The sequence below is a fragment of the Saccopteryx bilineata genome, chromosome 6, assembly GCF_036850765.1.
Source record: "Saccopteryx bilineata isolate mSacBil1 chromosome 6, mSacBil1_pri_phased_curated, whole genome shotgun sequence".
Taxonomy (NCBI): domain Eukaryota; kingdom Metazoa; phylum Chordata; class Mammalia; order Chiroptera; family Emballonuridae; genus Saccopteryx; species Saccopteryx bilineata.
In genome coordinates this window covers 201,184,086-201,198,532 of record NC_089495.1, presented here as the reverse complement: position 1 = coordinate 201,198,532, position 14,447 = coordinate 201,184,086, and the positions used below count along the sequence as shown (strand labels likewise).

Here is a 14,447-nt window from a genome sequence, read left to right as displayed (position 1 = left end):
AACAAGAGAACCTGAGTCATGGAGGAGTTCGACCTGCCAAAGGCATCTCCCTGAGGAGCCAGAGAAATCCCCTGAGGACAGTGCAGATGGCATGGGGGGCCCAGGAAGGAACAGAACTCCTCTGCAGGCCCTGGACAGGGGCCACCGTGGAGAACTAGGTTCACCAGCCCTCCGGGCCCCTCGTCCCCCAAAGAGAATGGGCGCCCGCCTCCGCCCCCCCCACGAGGAGGCGGCCCCTGAGACCGGGAAGGTGGTGTGATTCTGGGGCAGGGTTAGGAAGCGACCCTCCAGGCCGGTCGTGAGGAGGAAAGCTCACTGAGGTTTTCACATCCACCTGTCAGATCCTACCGGGCTCTTTCTCAAATGGTTCTGAACTCAGGAGAAGACAGAGGGAGCAGGTCACTGCTTCTCCAAACCCCAGCAGACACTGCTGTGTTCCCACTATCACCAGAAGGGTTCATCCTCACTTGCCACCACAGCCGCTGTCCCGGGGTGGGCTCAGCGGCACCACCCTCAGAGAACCAGTCCCCTCAGCAGGACCGTCAGCCCCAGCCCCACCCCCGCCGACAGGCACACAGACTCAGCCCCCCAGCACCAAGCCCAGGGACAGAACTAAAAGTGGAAAAGGAGGAAGTGGGCCAGTCAGTGATCACACCAGTTAGGAAAATGAGGAAGTGAGGGCTCCACGCGCCATTTCAGCGGGCGGACTGAAGAAACATGAAGGGAACGGGGCCCAGGAGGTGCAGGCCGGCCGGCTAAACCCCAGCTAAACCGGCCTCCGTGCGGACCTGTGTTCAAATCCCCACCCCACTCTTTACTGACATCTCACTTGTTCTCTCTGCAGACACAGGGACAGGGCCCGGGGTCGGGGAGGATGCAGGGGTCTGAGTGGACCCAAAGCTCAGGATGAACAAGTGGAAGTGCGGAGGACACACAAGCTCACACGATGCTGGGCTACAGGAACAATGCACGACATTTAGCTCCTGGGAGGTGTCGTCCCTCAACACAGGGCCACATCCAGCACGCTGGAGTCATTCTGCAGGACCTTTTTTTTTTTTTAAGTTTTAAATAACTGATTTTTCTATTTATAAAAAAAAAACAGCGAGCATAGAGACGGTTGTGAAAATATAAAAAAAAAACAAAACAAAAAACACTCATCATTTATCCCTGGACCCACAGCATCAACCTCCCTGGGAGACTGGTCAGAAGCGCTCAGGCCCCAACAGAGGCTTACTGAATCTGAAACGGCAGGGACGGGGCGCCCAGGGGACTCTAATGAAGGGTGTCTTCTCTGTCTTTTTCCCTAAAAGGGCAAGAGTCATGTGTCTCAGCACAAGTCCCCAGCCCAGGGCCTGACACAGAGCAGGGTCTCAGTAAGCATCTGTTGAGTAAGTGAATGAATAACTGATCTCTCTCACACGGGGCAGCTGTCTCTCCAGGGCCTGCCCTTCACCACAGTCGATTTCTGAAAATGCAGGATGTTGCAACCCTGCCAGCTCCGTCTCTCCATGGTGGCCCGGGGGGCCCAGGCCCCTCGGGGGCTTGTCCCAGCTGCAGGGAGAATGTGGTCATCCCTTCCTGGCACGGCCCATGTGAGAGGGCAAGTCCACAAAGGCCGACTTGTGGCCCGCACAGGCCGGGTCTGCTGGGAAGTGGGCAGCAGAGGCCGATGAATGCAGGGCTTAGGCAGGCGCTGAGCTTGCAGGGCCGGGAGGTGGGGGCAGGGACACAGGGCTGCTGGGGCATGGGGAGGGGACCCAGGAGGGCAGGACTCTGCTTTATTCCAGAGGTTCTAAGACCTCATGAGTCTCTCTCCCAGATCCTAGAGCCCCCGCCCCCCCGCAATTGTGTGGAAGAGGGGTAGGAGGGTCCAAACTCCCAACAAGGTTGGCCGGTCCCCCCAACATCAGTGGGGGAACCCCTAACCATACCTTCCACCACAGTCAGGAAAAGGTCACACTGCCCAGCAGGGCTCACCTCAGAGCCCGGATCCCTCCCCCCCCACAGCCCATCAGAAAAGCAGCCCAAGGACGCTGGGGAAAGGTGCCCAGACCAAGCTCAGCCTGCCAGCCCCTCACGCCCATGCCCTCTGGCCACTCCTTCTAGCTGCCCTCTGTTTTGACCGGGACTGAGAATAGACAGTGGAAGGAAGAGGGAGGATGCGGGAGAGGCATGGGCACCCCCCACTGCTGCCAGGCTGGGCAGCCCTTCCCTTTACAGAAATGGCTTATTTTGCTCTGATTGCAGACGTCATACCTATGTATTGGAGAAGACTTGGGGGGGGAGGGGAGGAAGTCGATTGCTTTCTGTATCTTCCACTCGCTCCCGGTGGCTTCTGCAGTAGCTCCAAGCCCTTGACCTTGGGAACCTGGGCTGCCTGTGGCCCCCTCCCCACTCCTGGCTTGCCCCCCCGTCCTTGCACCCGTCCCCCTCGGCCCCGCCCCATCCAGATACGCCACGATTAAAAATAAGCTACCACCTATTATGCCAAGTGAAATAAGTCAGATGGAGAAAGACAAATACCCTGTAATTCCACTTATATGTGGAATCTACAATACAAAATAAGTGAACAAGCAAAACAAACACCCCAACGCAGAGAACAGACTGACGGCTGCCAGAGCGGACGGAAAAGGTCAAGGGATTAAGAAGCACAAATCGGCAGTTATAAAACAGTCACCGGAACGTAAAATACAGCCTAGGCCCTAGGGAATACGGTCAATAGTACTGTACTAACGAGGTACGGTGCCAGGTGGGTACTTGAATCATCAGAAGGGTCACCTCCTAAGCTATACAGCTGTCTAGCCACTGTGCTGCACACCTGAAACGAACATAAAATAATACTGAATGTCCACTGTGGTTGAAAAATAAAACTTAAACAAGTAAAGAAATAATAAATAAAAAACAGCTACCACCTCTCGGGAAGCTCACCAAGGACCAGGCCCCAGCCCAGACACGGATGGCTGTGCACAAGCCCCTGACCAGCCCTGTGAGGTTGGTACTGAAAATGTTCCCGTTTTTCAGATGAGGAAACGGAGGCTCAGAGTTCCGCAGAGCTGCTCGAGCAAAGGAGTGGTGGTAAAGCTGGAATCCAAACAAGCCCTTGTAAACCTTGGGCTAGAAGTGCTGCTTAACTGTGTTCTACTCCCATGTTTGCTTAGCCTTAGGCTGTTCTCTCTGCTAGGATGGCCTTTGCTAGGCTACCTCTTAATGATTTCATACTTCCAGGACATTCCCTCCTCCCTCAATCTGCTGCAAGACACTGTCTCTGGATGGATGAACCGATGAAAGGACAAATGTGGCTTCTGCCCGACCCAGTGTCTCTCCACAGCCCAGGGTGGCAGGCCCTCCTGATCCCAGCCCCAAGCCAGCTGCCCAGAGCTAGGGAGAGCCTGGGCAGCTCCAAGGTCCAGACCCCCACGCCACCCCAGGAGGAGGGGCAGGTTCTGTCTACCCAGGGAATCTCCTGCTCGCCCACCCACCCACTCTCTGTCTGTACCCAGGGAATCTCCTGCTCACCCACCCACCCACTCTCCGTCCGCCCTCCCACAAGCACCCCTGATGATCCATGAGGCCAGGCCGCAGGAAGCAGCCTCTCCGAGGCGGAGCTACTCCCCGCGAGGGATTGGTTCCCAGGTATCCCGGGGGAACTGGCCAGGAAGAGTCTCTGGGTCCATGCTTGGCTGGAAGGCCAAACATGAGCTCACACTACTGCTAATAATAGCTAATAGTTTGCACAGAGCTTCCCAGTTTATAGAGACATTCCAGCTGAATCATCTCACGGGTCCTCACAGAAGCCCCACAGACCGGCAGGACAGAAATCACCATCCCTGTTCTAGAGATGAAGAACCGGGAAACACCCAGGGAAGGTGGGCCGGGCCCAAGGTCACACAGAGGGACCTCCAAGCAGGGCTCAGATCGTGAACTTTGGGCTCTTTCACTCTCACCAGAATGCAGGGAGTCCATGAAACTTGAGTGGGAAGAAGGAAAAAAAACCAAGTCTTTATTTTCATGAACCTCTAACTACAAATTACCATGTCCTTCTTCTCTGGACAAGCCACAGTTATGTTAGCAGTACCTGCGACTCTGTCACCAGAAGAAACCACAGATATTTTCATATCACATAACAGTGGCTGCAGAAATGTCAAAATATTATTTACACTCATCAGTGCTTTAAAATTACAATCGTGCCCTGGCCGGTTGGCTCAGCGGTAGAGCGTCGGCCTAGCGTGCAGAGGACCCGGGTTCGATTCCTGGCCAGGGCACACAGGAGAAGCGCCCATTTGCTTCTCCACCCCTCCGCCGTGCCTTCCTCCTCTCTTTCCCTCTCTTCCCCTCCCGCAGCCAAGGCTCCATTGGAGCAAAGATGGCCCGGGCGCTGGGGATGGCTCTGTGGCCTCTGCCTCAGGCGCTAGAGTGGCTCTGGTCGCAACATGGCGACGCCCAGGATGGGCAGAGCATCGCCCCCTGGTGGGCAGAGCGTCGCCCCTGGTGAGCTTGCCGGGTGGATCCGGGTCGGGCGCATGCGGGAGTCTGTCTGACTGTCTCTCCCTGTTTCCAGCTTCAGAAAAAAAAAAAAAATTACAATCGTAAGTAGACCTGTCACCAGACCTTGTGCGTTAATAAACACACATATTATCATTGCATAATTTAAAAACATACTTCGAAAACTGTATTTGGTTTCTCAGCAAAAAGCGTAAGGTTCCTCTCCAGGGCCGCCGCATCTACGGGGTCCGGGCCGCTACCCCAGACCCTGGTTCTCCATCACCAGGGCATCAGGCTGCAGGAGACCCCCCTTTCTTTCTTTTTTTTTTTTTGTATTTTTCTGAAGCTGGAAACTGGGAGACAGTCAGACAGACTCCCGCATGTGCCCGACGGGATCCACCCAGCATGTCCACTAGGGGGCGATGCTCTGCCCCTCCGGGCGTCGCTCTGTTGTGACCAGAGCCACTCTAGCGCCTGGGGCAGAGGCCAAGGAGCCATCCCCAGCACCCGGGCCATCTTTGCTCCAATGGAGCCTCGCTGTGGGAGGGGAAGAGAGAGACAGAGAGGAAGGAGAGGGGGAGGGGTGGAGAAGCAGATGGGCGCTTCTCCTGTGTGCCCTGGCCGGGAATCGAACCCGGGACTTCTGCACACCAGGCCGATGCTCTACCACTGAGCCAACCGGCCAGGGCCAGACCCCCCCTTTCAAGCCATGTTCGAAACGTTCCAGGAAAGAATGCTTTCTGTGGGAAACCTCCATCGATGTGAGATGATCAATCTCTGTACAATGAGGACAGAAGGGGGAAGCTGAGATTTAGGGCCCACTGGAACACCTGCAAGTGACCCCACACGCATGGGTCTGATGGAATTGGTCTGCGGAAAGAATGTTGAGAAGGTCACCTGACCTGCGGGGCCCGGAGGTGAAAGTGACTAGACAGGGGGCCCTTCTGCAGAAACTCAACACGTGGCCACGGGCGGTCTGAAGCCCAGCAACAGCTCCCAGCTGGCCATCAGGGGACAGGAGGCTCCTGAAGGCAGGAGGAGGTCACTTCTTACCAGCCACCGAGGCGGGACTGCTCCAGAACAGAAGTTCCCCGGCCGGCTATTTCCCACCCCAGAGTCGGTGCCCACACGGCGAAGGGTGGGCCATGGGAGGTGCGGTTCCCCTAGCACCCCCAGGCAACTCTCAAACCTGTGTTTCTCTCATGGACGGTATCGCGGGCTTATTTGTGATACGAATTATTTTACTTGCTGGCCTGTTTGCTTGTGGATTGTAGGTCTCCACCACCAGGGTGTGAGCCTCAGGAGGGCAGAGACCAGCACAGTGCCTGGCACACTAAGGAGCAGCTCAGTAAATAGGTGTGTGGAATGAATAACAGGTCCTGGGAGCGGGAAGATTACTATCCCAGTCCACTCCCCCGCAGAACACCGCTTCCGGTCCCCGCTGCCGGGTCTAAATTTAACTCTGATTCTGTAAAGCTAAAGGCTCCTGGAGGCTTCGGACCCCAGTGGTGGGCCTCAAACCCCAGCTCACCAAGTCCCAGGCTGCACCCCTGCCAGATTCCAAACCTTGCCCAACGACATCACCTCCTCCCTAGGTTCTGGGGACCTGACCGGCCGATGGGAAAGAATGACAGAGCTGAATGGAGGGATCTAGAACCCGTGCTCTGTGGAGCAGCAACCACTCTGTGGAGGAACAGGAGCCTCTGCCTGGCCCGCCTTCTCCCACACTGCCCTGGCCACCACAGTCCCTCCCTCAGGCCAAAGCCCAGGCTGCCTGCCCATCTGCCGCCCTGGCTCTGGCACGGGCCACTCAGCCCAGCCCAGAAGGGCTGACCGGCAGGGTGGGCCAGCAGTGGCCACGGGGGCGGCATGCCAGCCCCCCCGAGAGGCCGGGGCAGCCATCTGCCATCTCTTCTGCCCATCCCCCAGGGCCTGTCAAGGCTCCAGATGACATCATCGCACTTGGACCCCAAGGAGGGCAGAAGTCTCTACCAAGCTCCACTTCCGGCTCAAAAGCAAAGATTCTGGGCAGAGCAGCAGGGCCAGGGGAACCCAGAGACTCCATCCTTTCCCAGACAGAGACACTGAGGCCTAGCCAGGGACCGGGACAATGCCACAGTCCCCCAGAGGGTCCAGGGCTGAGCAGGAAGGGACTCTGGGCTCCTGTCTCCCAGCCCCAGGGCTCCATCCAGCTCAGCCTCTGTGGGTGGAAGCTGGGCTCTCGTTTTGGGGGAGTCAGGGTCAGAGGGCCGAGAGTCCAGCCAGGCACTGCTGGGCCACACCATGCCCCTACTCCAGCTGGCAGGAGGCTGCCCGGTCCCAGGGACCCAGAGGGCCACAAGGGAAGACAAGGGTCCTGAACCTGAGTCTCCAACACCAATAAGTGACAAGCACACTGTCCCTGAGTGCCCCTCCCCCTCCGCCAGCCACAGGAAAGGCAGCACAAGTGATCCTGTACCCCCGCCGGCTGATCCTGTACCCCAGCCGGCTGATCCTGTACCCCAGCCGCTGATCCTGTACCCCAGCCGCTGATCCTGTACCCCAGCCGGCTGATCCTGTACCCCAGCCGCTGATCCGGTACCCTAGCCGGCTGATCCTGTACCCCCGCTGCTGATCCTGTACCCCAGCCGGCTGATCCTGTACCCCAGCCGGCTGATCCTGTACCCTAGCCGGCTGATCCTGTACCCCCGCTGGCTGATCCTGTACCCCCGCCGGCTGATCCTGTACCCCAGCCGCTGATCCTGTACCCCAGCCGGCTGATCCTGTACCCCAGCCGCTGATCCTGTATCCCAGCCGGCTGATCCTGTACCCCAGCCAGCTCCGACGACGACTGATGAGAAACCGAGGTCAGAGAGGTGAACTGTGCGGCCTAAGTGGCACAGCCAGGGTTTGAGTCCGGTTCGGAGCTCTGATAAACTAGTCTATGTAGTCTCTACAATGGGACAATAGTGACAATAATTACAGCGAATATTTACAGGGATTACCATGTGCCAGACAACAGGCTGAGCTCTGAAAGGAGGTCATTCTCTTGTGCTCAACACAGCCCTTTTAAGGGGACGTTATTATTTTATGCCCATTTTACAGATAAGCAAACAGAGGTTCAGGAAGATAAAGGCTCTACAGCCAATCAGGAGAGACCCACCCGGATCTGGCACAGCTCCATGATTGACACCACAGACACTCCCTTGGTGGGGAGCTGTGCGTGCAAGTGTGCATTACGTGCAGGCATGGGTTCGGGCGTGTGTATGCATGCAAGCATTTGCATGTGCTGGGGAACAGGAGAGAGGCCCCAAGACCGGTGCCCACCTAGGTCAGGCCTGGCTTGTCACTGCCCCATCCCAGGCTTCCCAGACAGAGCAGGGAGACATCTGCAGCCCCTGCAGCCCCTGAGCGGGAGGGTGGTGCTCACAGCAGGGGCGTCTGTCCGTGTGCACAGGAAGGAAGGCAGTATTCGGATGTGTTTAAAATATCCCCTAAACAGCCTCTGGGCTGCAGCCAAATCTCTGAGCAGGGAGAGAACAGGGCGCAGAGGTCTCTGGGGAAGGAGAGAGACTAGAGGGGCAAGGGAATGGCCCTAGGCCACACAGCCTGGAGAGCCAGCACACCCCTGAGCATTTGCTTCTGACATTCCCCCTGCCTGGCGATCTAGAAAGAACACCAGGAGACGAGACCCCAGTCCTTCTGCCACTTGCTTCCTGCAGGCTGTGTGACCTGTGGGAATTCCCTTGACCTCTCTGAGCCTGAGCTGATACCTGTGTAAAAGGAAGGGGCTAAGTGCTGTTCTGGTAAGCTCTCCGCTGTAGTACAGAACACATGGGGGAAGGGACTGATGTGACACCTGTAATTACCCAATTAATAACCTAATTACAGTTGAGGTAAATGCCCTGAAGGAGCCTGGGCTGGAGCTGAACGCAGGAAGGTGGAGGAGGAAACCAGGGGAAGGGGGAGGGGACCTAGCAAGCCCAGAGGCCCCTCTGCTGGGAACAGCACAGGAGCAGAGGCCTGGGGTGCCAGGGGCCCTGGGAGCTTGGGTGGAGCAGGGGCAAGGCGGAGAGGGGCAGGACCACACAGGCTGCTCAGGCACAGGGGCAGGGCCAAGGAGAGGTGCGGAGGGGAGAGGCTGATGCCATTGACCCAGAAGATCCCAGGCGGATCTGGGGCAAAATCAGCAGAAAAAAGTTTAGCTGGTCCCGTCTGGCTGTGGGACCAAACCGATTTTACCCTGCTTCTCTCTGCGGCCCAGGCAATGAGAGATATTATACACCTCGGTCTTAGAACTAGGGATCCCCAAAGTGACCCCCTCCGTTACCAAAGGAATATTCCGGGTTACGGAGTCTGTGGCACTGGCCTCGGCTATTTAGAGAACCCTGGGGTGGGATATGAGGAAGAGATGTGTTTCGGGAAGCCCATAATGCAACTCAGCTCCACACCTCCCAGGGGCCTGCTCCATGACAAGACCCCCAGCCAGGGCAGGCACAACACTGCCACCAAAGATCTAGGGTCCACAGGCAGTCAGAGCCCAGCCGGCTAATGAGCCATGAGGGCAGGTGGCTGTTGAGTCCTTACTACGAGCTTACACACACACAGTCTCTGTGGTAATCACAGCGCCACTGTGGGGTGAGTCCTATCAGACGAGCAGACTGAGGCTTCAAAACGGGAAGCTCACAGAGGAAAAGGCAGAGCCAGGATTCCAGCCCAGGTCCGCTTGGCCCTAAACCTCAGAGCTGTTAACCACCTTGGAACCCAGGGAAGGGCTGGCCTGCTGCTCCCACCGCCTCTGACGCCCTGCCACTCCTCGGAAAGGCTGGCACCATCTGCTAAGAATGCAGACCTGTGGGTCTCCAGTGAAGGCCGCGGTCAGCCTGGCCCAGGACACTTGTGTCTCTGGCCCTTCCTCCACTCCTGCTCCGAGTTCCTGCCAGCACCAGGGGGCAGAGAACGTGACCACAGGTGAGGTCATTCCTTGGGGGCCCGGGGGGAATGACATTAGTAATAACTTTGGCTGCTGGTCCAGCCCCTGCCTGGAACCCTCCCCTGGGGAACTCCCTCTGCCCTAGAGGGCTCCCTCCCTTCCTCCATGCTCAGGAAGGTGCTGGCAGTACCTACCGCCATCCACCTGAATACTAATTCTCCCAAGTGCCCAACAAATAAGGGGCCGGATTCGCATTTTACAGACAGGAAGACTGAAGCTTGAGGAGGGGATGTGCACATGGAGATCATGCCCAGGGACGGCCCCAGCCTGATCCCAAAGAAGGAGTTTGTCCATGAGACCACATGGACTCCCTTCCCCCCACTCCCAGCCTCAGGGCCCTGAGCCTTGTGCCCAGTTATATAGACACACGGAGAGGGGACAGCTCCTGCCCTTGCTATAGGTCAGTCTGGCCCCTCCCAGCAAGTGCTCACAGTGCCTCAGCTCCACTCGGCATGCAGTGCCCTTCCCAAGCAGGCCCCACCCCGTTCCCAGCCTCTCGCTCACCACTGCCCCCACCCACCACTCCCTCAGTTCCTCTGTTTTAAGCCTGAGTCTGCCTGCAGCCCGCCGGCAGACCCTGACCACTGCCTTAGAATCACACAACAGATACTGAGTCCCTACGGTGCGTCAGGCACTGCTGCAGCAGCTGGACAGAGCCAGCCCCTCACGGCTAACCCCCAGCTCCAATGCCCCCTCCTCCAGCCCGCCACTGCATGCCCACGGCTCCCCAGCTCCCCCGGCCTGGCCTGGCCTGCCCTCCTTCCTCACTGGCTCCCGGGCAGGACCAGGCTCATTAGGAACTGAGTGCCACGGCTGTCCACAGGCCCCGCGAAGGGACAGGGAGGGAGGGAGAGGAGGGCAAGCAGGAAATCCCAAGGAGATTAGAAGGGAGGTGTCCCATGCAGTGTTTCTCCTGTGGGCAGGCCCTGGGGCTGCTCCACTCCCCTCAGCCCATGGGGCCAGGCACCAGGGCCCTGAAGGCCTTCGGTGCAGCTGCTCCTGACCTGATGATGACCTGCGGCCCCATCCACCTACCACCCAGGCCCAGCCAGGGTCCTAGGGCCTCAGACCCAAGACACGAGGTGACAAAATCAAGCTGCCACCATACTCCTCACTGTCCCCAGAGGCCTGTGGAGGACCTGAAAACAGCAGTTTGTACACATTAGCTCCAGGGAGACACAGACAGGATTTCCTGTTTCTGTGTAGGTGAAATGTCAGTGTGTGTGTGTGTGTGTGTGTGTGTGTGTGTGTGTGTCTGGGCATTTGGTTTTGTGCGTGTCTGGCTCCCATGAGCAAATGACACAAGCATGACATCTGAGCGTTCTGTGCTCGTGTCTCTTGGGTGTACGTGGCCACGTGTCTGTGCACCTGGGTGTCGTGCAAGGCTGCTCTCTCGGCGGAAGAGGCAGTGGGGGTACCTGGGCTGTGAGCTTCTGTCTCTGCCTGCCTGGAAGGGTGGCTCTGTGGATTCCTGTGGACACCAGCGCCCGGGTGTAACGAGTCTGCATGGGTTTGTGTATATGCCTGCAGACATATGTGCTTCCGTTTGTCTGAGGGTGTCTCCAGGCTGTGTGTTCATCTCTGGGACACGGCCACGCACGTCTGGGGGTGTAAGGTGTGTTTCTGAGCCGGGTTTTCCTAGATAGTGTGAGTCTCTGTTGCGTCTGTTTGGTGCTGCTGCGTGGGTGTGAGGAGGGAGCCAGGCGGCCGTGTGTGTCGGCCTGGGTGTGTATGTTCTCCCAGCCATCTCCTCTCTAAACGCCTGGAGCAGGCGGCCCTGTGTGCCCTGGGTGTGTGTGTTCTCCCAGCCATCTCCTCTCTTAACGCCTGGAGCAGGCAAACGCCAGCATGTCACTGGATGTGTGTGTTAGATGTGAGGCTCTCTGGGCACAAGCTGTGAATATGTGGATGTGTGCGCAAGACAGAGTGTGCCCGGGGACACAGGCCCAGCCCCTCTGCGAGGAATGCTGGGAGCCCTGGAAGCTGTGGGCCCCCCAGGCCCCAGCAGCAACCGTCTCACATTTTCCATCTCACTTTCCATCCCGCTGCAGCTCCCCCCCTCCCCCTGCCGCCATGACAGGCACACTGCTGAGGATTCTTAAAGACCCAGCTCTCAGAGCCGCTGCTTCTAGGCCACTTCTCAGCCTCCAGAGGGAGGGCCGGACCTCAGGGCAGGGACTGGCCAGCAGCTTTACTGACCGTGATGACCACCCCTTTCCTCCAGCCAGGGACAGAGCCTGGAACCCTCCCCTTAAAGCTCCCAGGAGTTGAGATGAACGTCACAACTTGCTGGCCTGGTACCCAGGAGGCGCTCAGAAAACATGTGTGAATGAATGAATGAATGAATGAATGAATGCCTGGAAAAGCAGATAAGGGAAAGGCGAGGACTGGGACAGGCACTGACGTTTACTGTGCACTGGATCGATATCATCACACTGAAAAGGGTTCCCACGACTCTAGAGGAGGCAGGCTTAGCCCCCATTGGAAAGAAACAGGCTCAGAAAGGTTGAGTATCTCCCCCGGTGTCACACAGCTTGTAACTGACAAGGCCAGTCAAGAAGCCCGGTCTGGGCAACTCGGGCTGCCTCCTGCAGGGGAGAGAGTGGAGGAGCGACAGGGGAAGGGGCGCTCCATAGGGTTGTCTGGTGAGGTTCCCAAGTACCTCAGCTGCCAGCCTTGGCCCCATTACAGAGCCTCTTCGCTTCCTCACTTGTCCAATGGGTGTGATATCAGAGCCCCCCCGCAGAGGATTGCTATGAGGAGCAAAGGGCTTACTTAACGCAGAGCCTGGCACCTGAGAAGTGATCCACAGTGAATAGCATTTGTGAGACAAGAGCCATAAAAGTCCAGGGGTCCGCTCCTCCACTCTCTCCGCTGCAGGAGGCAGGGTGCCCATTCCAGCACCCTGAGCTTCAGCCTCAACATGACCAAGCCCTTAAGGCTGGATCCAAAGCCCAGGATCTCAGATCCCCGGTCCCAATCATAACTTGCAGTGGTGCAGGCACATCCTCACACACATGCATGTACGACATGGACATGTTCCCCACCCCACCTGCAGCCTCCAGGCCCCCAGCCCAGCACAGGTTACTGCCTACTAATTCCCAACCAGCCTTAGTCTAGAGCCTGGCACACAACAGGACTCTTCTCACCGACCCATGTCCCAGACTAGACACACAGCAACCAAAAGCTCGCTGTTCCAGTCACCCTGTAGAAAGAATAGGACCCAGAGTTAGACCAATCAGGTTTGGAACCCTGGCGGTGTGACCTGGCATCTCCATTTACTCAGCTGTACAATGGGAACTGGGGGGGGGGGGGGACTAAATGCTTCCTCTGAGCCCCGGAGGGCTGACATCTAGATTGGCTGCACTTCCAATCTTCTCCAAGGAGGCAAGGAGGCTTTGTCTCACTTTCTGTCCTCGCTGGAGCAGCTGCCGGTTTGTTAACATCCCACAGCCAAGGGGACCCACCCTCCAGGCTTCTCCCAGCTCCCCCAAGAATGAAAACACAGACATCCTGTCTATTCTGGGCCATAATATTAATGCTTCATGGTAATAATATTAACAATTCCCCAAGAGATGCAGGATTCCACTGCCTGCAAAATGTATTCCTGTCTATTCATAACTGCCTTATTCGTTGTTAACGGTCCTACGCAGTTGCCCAGGCAGGTTCCATAATCTTAATCATATAGATGAAAACAAAAAGTTGCTCAGAGAGGCTTAGCGACTTGCCCATGGCCACACAGTAAATGGCACAGCTAAGTCTCAGAGCGGGTCTTTAGGCTCCAACACTCAGATTCTTCCAGCCACACCCGGAGGGTTCCCAGCATATCCTCGCCACATGGTGGGCGACAGGCGTGATGGGAAGCTGGAAGCTCTCAGACCATCAGGGCATTGAAGGTCAAAGGCAGTCCATGTGTCTGCTCTGCCCTCAAAGCTGCATCTTAGGATCCTAGAACTTCAGAAGTGAATAGCCTCCAGCCTTCCTGGGCTGGAAGGGACCCTGAGGTCAGGCAGCTCAACTGTAGCCACCACGTGAATCTCCTCCCAAATCCTCCCCAAGTAATCACAACCACCAACACTTTGTACACTTAACAAGCTGCTTTCCACAAACCCTAGGTCTTTATCCAAACATGTGAGGTCACCCAGCCTCTCTTTGAATAACTCAAGTGACAGCGAGCTTACTCCCTTCTCTGTAGCTGCTCCTCTTCCGTCTCACTGGGGAGAGAGCTGCCCGTTTACACTTGCCCCACGTGGGTCCCAGAGCTGGCCTCATGTGACGGGAGATCTGCCACCACCCAAGAAGCCTTCCCCAGTTGACAACCCCCAGTGTCCCCCACTAGCTGGAAGGTGAGCCCAAGCAGGGCCCCACCAGGCTCTACGGGACTCAAGCCAGGGAGCACAGGGACACCCTGCAGGTCTGGAGCCCTTCTCCTGGTGACCAGTGCCTGCGGCTCAGAAGCAGAGTGGCCCAGAGGGGCAGGAAACACGTCAGGAGTGCAATGCTGCCTGGAGCACCAGCTGAGGGTCCTCGAACAGTCTGTCCCCACTCTGGCCATGGTTTACCGTCTGCAGAACGAACACACCAACACCTTCTGCACAAGCTCCCACACGGACGGTCCACATCCAGCCTCTAGATTTCTCATCTCGCCTTTGTGAGGCGGACAGCTGGGTTACACAGAGCTCTGCAGAAGTTCAGGGACCAACCCAAGTGTACACTTCGGTCCTGCTCGCCTCTCTCACCCAGATTCCTTCTGTCCGGCCTAGATGCTTGCTGTTCCTCAAAATCAACGAGCTTTTTCCTAGTTCTCCTGCTCCCTTGGCCCCATCGCCTCCCTCAGCCCTTGACCTCTCTGAGCACCCCCGGCCCCACCTCCACATGCTGCTGGCCTTCTCCACGTTCAACATGTTCCATATCGTGATTTACTGTATGACCGCCGTTTAAATCCCAGTCTCCCAGACTAGGCCACGAACAGACACTTCATCCTTGTCCACGG

General features: G+C 57.3%; 1 protein-coding gene across 3 annotated transcripts in view; it reads right to left on the bottom strand.

Annotated features, from left to right (window-relative positions):
- Positions 1–14,447, bottom strand: part of MTCL2 (microtubule crosslinking factor 2) — a 65,828-nt gene that overhangs the window by 47,773 nt on the left and 3,608 nt on the right. The window contains exon 1 of one of the 3 annotated variants that reach the window (XM_066237319.1): positions 10,490–10,550. The exons of the other annotated variants lie outside the window; for them this stretch is intronic. The gene's annotated coding sequence lies outside the window, so the exon portion shown is untranslated. Of the gene's footprint in view, positions 1–10,489; positions 10,551–14,447 lie in introns of those variants that run through there. 3 annotated transcript variants of the gene reach the window in all.